The 6014-nt window shown below is 48.7% G+C and overlaps 1 protein-coding gene across 3 annotated transcripts in view; it reads left to right on the top strand.

Moving 5' to 3' along the window:
- The window catches only part of pcxb (pyruvate carboxylase b), a 501867-nt gene that overhangs the window by 124595 nt on the left and 371258 nt on the right, over positions 1-6014 (top strand). The gene's annotated exons all lie outside the window — the stretch shown is intronic.

The following is a 6014-nucleotide window of genomic DNA, read 5'->3' as shown; positions in this document are numbered from 1 at the left end:
TAGTTCCGTTCAGCTGGGGTCAACCTGCGGGAAAAGTAGGCACATGGATGGAGAACCTTGTCGGACTCCCCGCTCTGGGATAGCACGGCTCCTATCCCTGAGTCAGAGGCATCCACTTCAGCAACAAACTGGCGCTTGGGATCGGGCTGCACCAGAACCGGTGCAGTCGAGAACCGGCGTTTCAACTCCCTAAACGTGGCTTCGCACCGATCCGACTAGGTGAAGGGGACTTTTGTGGAGGTCAGGGCTGTCAGGGGGCTAACTACCTGACTGTAGCCCTTGATGAACCTCCGGTAGAAATTTGCAAAACCGAGGAACTGTTGTAGTTTCCTACGGTTCGTTGGTTGGGGCTAATCTCTCACCGCCGCAACCTTGGCCGGATCAGGGGCGACGGAGTTGGAGGAGATGATGAACCCCAAGAAGGACAAAGAAGTGCGGTGGAACTCACACTTCTCGCCCTTCACAAACAGCCGGTTCTCCAACAACCGCTGTAGGACCTGACGTACATGCTTAACATGGGTCTCAGGATCCGGAGAAAAGATGAGTATATCGTCTAGATATACGAAGACAAACCGATGCAGGAAGTCCCGCAAGACGTCATTAACCAATGCTTGGAACGTCGCGGGCGCATTGGTGAGGCCGAACGGCATGACCAGGTACTCAGAGTGACCTAACGGGGTGTTAAATGCCGTCTTCCACTCGTCTCCCTCCCGGATCCGAACCAGGTGATAAGCATTCCTAAGATCCAATTTCGTGAAAATTTGGGCTCCATGCAGGGGCGTGAACACTGAATCCAACAGAGGTAACGGGTATCGGTTGCGAACCGTGATCTCGTTCAGCCCTCTGTAATCAATGCATGGACGGAGTCTGCCATCCTTCTTGCCCACAAAAAAGAAACCAGCACCCATCGGGGAGGTGGAGTTCCGGATCAACCCGGCAGCTAACGAGTCCCGGATGTAGGTCTCCATTGATTCGCGTTCCGGACGTGAGAGGTTGTACAGCCTGCTGGACGGGTACTCAGCGCCCGGTATCAAATCAATGGCACAATCGTACGGACGGTGCGGGGGCAGCGTGAGTGCCAGATCCTTGCTGAAGACGTCAGCAAGGTCGTGGTACTCGGCTGGCACCGCCGCCAGATTGGGGGGGGACTAAAACCTCCTCCTTAACTGTCACACTGGGTGGAACCGAGGATCCTAAACACTCCCGGTGGCAGGTTTCGCTCCACTGAACCACAACCCCAGACGGCCAATCAATCCGGGGATTGTGTTTTAACACCCATGGAAAACCCAAAATCACTCAGGAGGTAGAAGGTGTTACATAAAACACAATCTCCTCCCTGTGATTCCCAGACACCACCAATGTCACTGGCTGAGTCTGGTGTGTGATTAGTGGAAGAAGGGTGCCATCTAGTGCCCGCCCCGACAATGGTGACGGTAAGGCCACTAGAGGGAGCCCAACCTCCTTTGCCCATCTGCTATCCAGCAGATTCCCCTCCGACCCCGTGTCCACCAGTGCTGGGGCGTGAAGGGTTAAATCCCCACTCAGGATCGTGACTGGGATTCGTGCAGATTTACGGGGTTTCCCCGCGTGGGTATTGTGAACCACCCTTAGCCCAGTCTCTAAGGATGAGTGCTGCTGTTTTGATCGTTTGGGGCATTCTCTCTGTGTGTGCTCAGTAGAGCTGCAGAGAAAACACTCTCCACGGATCAGCCTCCTTTGTCTCTGATCTGATCGTTTTTTGGCCCTGCTCATTTCCATAGCAACGTCAGCAGGGGGAGCTGTTGTCACGTGGAGAGCCCTGGCAGTGGAGCGTGGGGAAGTCGGCTCCCTTTCAGACCCGGGAGGAAGAGGGACGGCTTGTGCCTGACCACGCCCTTCGTCTCGCTCCCGTCGGTGTTCTGTTAATCGGTTGTCTAACCGTATAACCAGGTCGATAAGCCCATCTAAATCCCGCGGCTCGTCCTTCGCCACCAGGTGCTCCTTAAGGACCAGAGACAGTCCGTTTATAAAGGCGGCGCGGAGCGCAACAGTATTCCAGCCGGCTCACGCTGCCGCGATGCAGAAGTCGACTGCATACTTCGCTGCGCTTCGACGCCCCTGTCTTATCGACAGCAGCACACTTGAAGCGGTCTCGCCTCTATGAGGGTGGTTGAACACCTGTCGGAACTCCCTCACAAACTCAGTATAAACCATTAGGAGCCGTGAATTCTGCTCCCAAAGCGCCGTAGCCCAGGCGCGTGCCTCTCCTCAAAGCAAATTTATAACGTAAGCCACCCGGCTAGCGTCTGACGCGTACATGACGGGACGCTGTGAAAAGACGAGCGAGCACTGCATCAAGAAGTCCGCGCACGTCTCCACACAGCCTCCGTACGACTCCAGAGGGCTTATGTATGCTTCAGGGGAAGGTGGGGGGGGGGGGGGGGGGTCGTTGAACGACCAGCGGAATGTCTGTTTCTGGCACACGGTCAGCAGGAGGAGGTGCTGCAGCAGCACCCTGAGCACGTGCTTCCACCTGGGCGGTGAGAGCCTCTATCCTGCGATTGAGAACACTGCTCTGCTCGGTAACTAAGTCCAACCGAGCGGCAAAGGCGGTTAAGATGTGCTGCAGCTCACCCAACACGCCTCCTGCCTGTGCACCTCGCTCTCCCATTGGCTGTTCAAGCGATGGTTGACGCCCCTCGGGATCCATGACACTGGCCGAGAAATCCTGTTGTGAAAGTGACGTGACACGGACCCACAACAGGGGGCGTTAATGAACGGACAATGGATAAGCCAAAAAGTAACAATTTAATGTTGTGAATCGCACAACAACATACAGACAATAACAATATGGTGGACTGTCAATCATACACCAGGTGACGTGTGGGCAGGCTCGACGATAGAAGACGCCTGGAGAGAGAAGAGCTGGATCCCCGCACAGCTTCCACCACCAACGGAGCTGAAGAACACCGGAGCCGCCAAGCCCTGCGCCCCAGGTGGCCGCTGTCTTCAGCAGTCAGACCCGGTACTGCTGGCAGAAAACAGAGACAGTCCAGATGAGTGTGAGTTCGCACACTCAGTAATCCCACAGTCTGTCTTAAGTAAAGGAGGGAAAACCTCCACCTCCAATCACACACACTCGTGCAGCTCCTGGTCAACCACTTATCTGAGTTGGGGTGTGAGGCGAAGCCGTCGCTGTCACACCAAACGCCAATCCTCCAGATAAGGAAACACTCCAGGAAAACGGCTGCAAATAGAAGTTCAGGTTAAACACACACAGTGTCAGGCAGCAGAGAAATTACCTGAATGGTAGTTGATTTCTCGGCGAGGAGGTGGAGTTGCAGTCCGGTCTTTGTAGTGGTGATGATGGGTGACAGCTTGTGTTGATTGATGACAGCTGTCACCTCCAGCAAAGCCAACGCCCTCTCGTGCTTGGAGCCCGCACTCCAAGCAGGGCGCCATCTTGTGGTGGTGGGCCAGCAGTACCTCCTCTTCAGCGGCCCACACAACAGTTCGGCTGTCATTGCTTCCTGCTGACGAGCAGCCTCCACGCCAGCTGCAGCTATTCCCATTCAAATGGTTCACCAGGCTGTTGGTCAGAGAGCTGATATGTTGTGAAGTGAAATCTGGACACCAAATTTATGTATTCATTCTTCACTCCGCAAGGATTTTGTCACACAAACACTCACTGTGGTTTCTTTGCATGTGTCTGTATAACCTGTAGCGAGGATGACTGTGAACCTCAAGTATGTGTGCATTTTGATCAGACCCTTTATGAATGCACCAGTGTGTGCACGCATGTTCCTTAGCAACGCACATCCTCGCCTCCATTCTTCTGTGGGGATGGAAAGAAATCAGTCAAGGGGCTGCACCAGGGTGTGAAGCCAAGAGTCTGTTAAACACTTCTCTTGGAGATATACCTCAGCAGAGTTTAATTTTCAGGATTTGCAAAAAGCAAATGCACATAATTAGACATAAATAATCTTTTCTACAATTGTTTTGCAAAAGTACAGCCCTGGGGATTCAAAATGAGCATTCTTAATTTTTTAGGAAAAGCTTAGTTTCGCCGACACAGTTTTCTTAATCCGTTTTGTGACACATCCTTAACATTACCTATGCCAAGTGAGGTGGTTTTGTTTTTTTAATAAATGTTGCCATGTTTGTCTCTGTGCATCAGTGTGGAGACATTTGGAACATAACTCATTAACTGTGCATGGTAGATACTTTGGTAAAGAGTGTGTGTGTGTGTGTGTGTGTGTGTGTGTGTGTGTGTGTGTGTGTGTATACATATACCTGAACTTATCTCTAACAGCTCCATTCCTTCTTGCATATTCACTCAGTTTTGGCAGTTTTTGGAAAACTGCTTCCTCCGTACAGATTTACTATACACTACCTTATTGTTTATATTTCTTTATAATTGATGTCACTGAACTCCAAGATGAGTTCGGTGACTTGGAAGTGTTCATGTAGCCATCCCCTGCCTTGTCTGAATAAAACTGACTGTTATAATGATTTTTTATGCAGCCCATCATTTTGGCTTTTTTATTTTTGTTTCTTTTATGTCATATTGCACAATGCAACTTATGGAATAGTTTTCATTGAGAGTTTAAAGGGGATTGTTTTACAAATATATATATATATATATATATATATATATATAAAAATGTGTGTGTGTGTTAGGCGTGTGAATCTCATCACTGAGAACGATTTGATACGCACCTCGATACACTACCAGCGCTACGATACATATAGTGATACTGACGATATGATGCAGTATGATTCACCCCTGTTCCCGATTCGATATGATTTGATATGTATTTGGTGATTCAATTCCTCACAATGCGATACTTTGCCATTTGGTACGATACGATGAATTTTGAGTACTGATAAGATTTTATCGATATCAATGCCATTATTAGTAGGCCTAACAGGTTTTCTATGTCAACAACATTTTATTGAAATTTGTCACTGGATCTTGATTCCTGGATGTAAATAAAATCTGTACATGATGGATCCTTGATCTCTGGACAGAAATAGAAATAAAATCTGGAGTTTTTGTCAAAAGCATTTCCTTTCAGATATGATTGACACAAATGTAACTCCATAGACTCTGAGCTGAGCTCTTCAGCCGGCTGTGTTGCACATCCGGATGAAATTCATAAGAAACTGAGGACGTCTCATTTTGGGGGGGCAAAAATGATTTTGGTCGGTTGTAGTTTTTGTATTATAACAGAGGTGTCATTTGATTTAAAATGGTGATTCGCTCTGAAGTTATTAATTCCCGACCGAAATCTGAGCAGCTCTTTGGAGCTGTGCACTTAGTCCCACAAAACAGAGGACATTATTATTATTATTATTATTTCCTTTACCCAATGGACAACTTCGGGCTGCGCTCCTCACACCAGCTGGTGCTCACACCACAGAACCGTCACGTAAAACTCCAGTGTTGAACTGTGGACGATTCTCGTTTCTTGCCCTCAACAGGACAAGAGTCCCAGTTCATGACTTTAATCCACACAAAGCTGACTCATGATTGACATCTTTAAATGGCTTTGAGGGAGTCAATGAAGACATTTTAGACCTGCCGCTGGAAGCGAAGCAGAGAACCAGTGAATGGCGGGACAAAGCGCTGTTTTGTTGCTTCAAGCAGCCCCACTGCAGTCTGAAATAAACACAGAGAAATAATCATTTCCCGATAAACATCCTCAAAAACAATGGCCGCTCCGGTGTCCTGAATTGAAGGACCGATAAGGGAATCATGAAACAAAAAGGCTTTTGATGTCATCATTTTTGCTGTGGTAGAAATGTGCTTTCTAGCTTCCGGCCGTGGTGCATTCAATGTGTATTGGAAAAAAAAGTGATGCAACACGATTCAACCCGTCAAATGAATTGATGCACACTGAATGAATCGATGCACTTGCATCACGCACGTTTGTATCTAGAAACCAATTCGTATCGATGCCTAATATGTATGTATATATGTATTTAAATTGATATCATTCCAACATAGACCTGTCATAGCTGAAAGGTTCACA

This window comes from Thalassophryne amazonica, chromosome 23, assembly GCF_902500255.1.
Source record: "Thalassophryne amazonica chromosome 23, fThaAma1.1, whole genome shotgun sequence".
Lineage (NCBI taxonomy): Eukaryota > Metazoa > Chordata > Actinopteri > Batrachoidiformes > Batrachoididae > Thalassophryne > Thalassophryne amazonica.
Note: the sequence above shows the minus strand (reverse complement) of the source record. Positions and strands in the feature narration are given on the sequence as shown.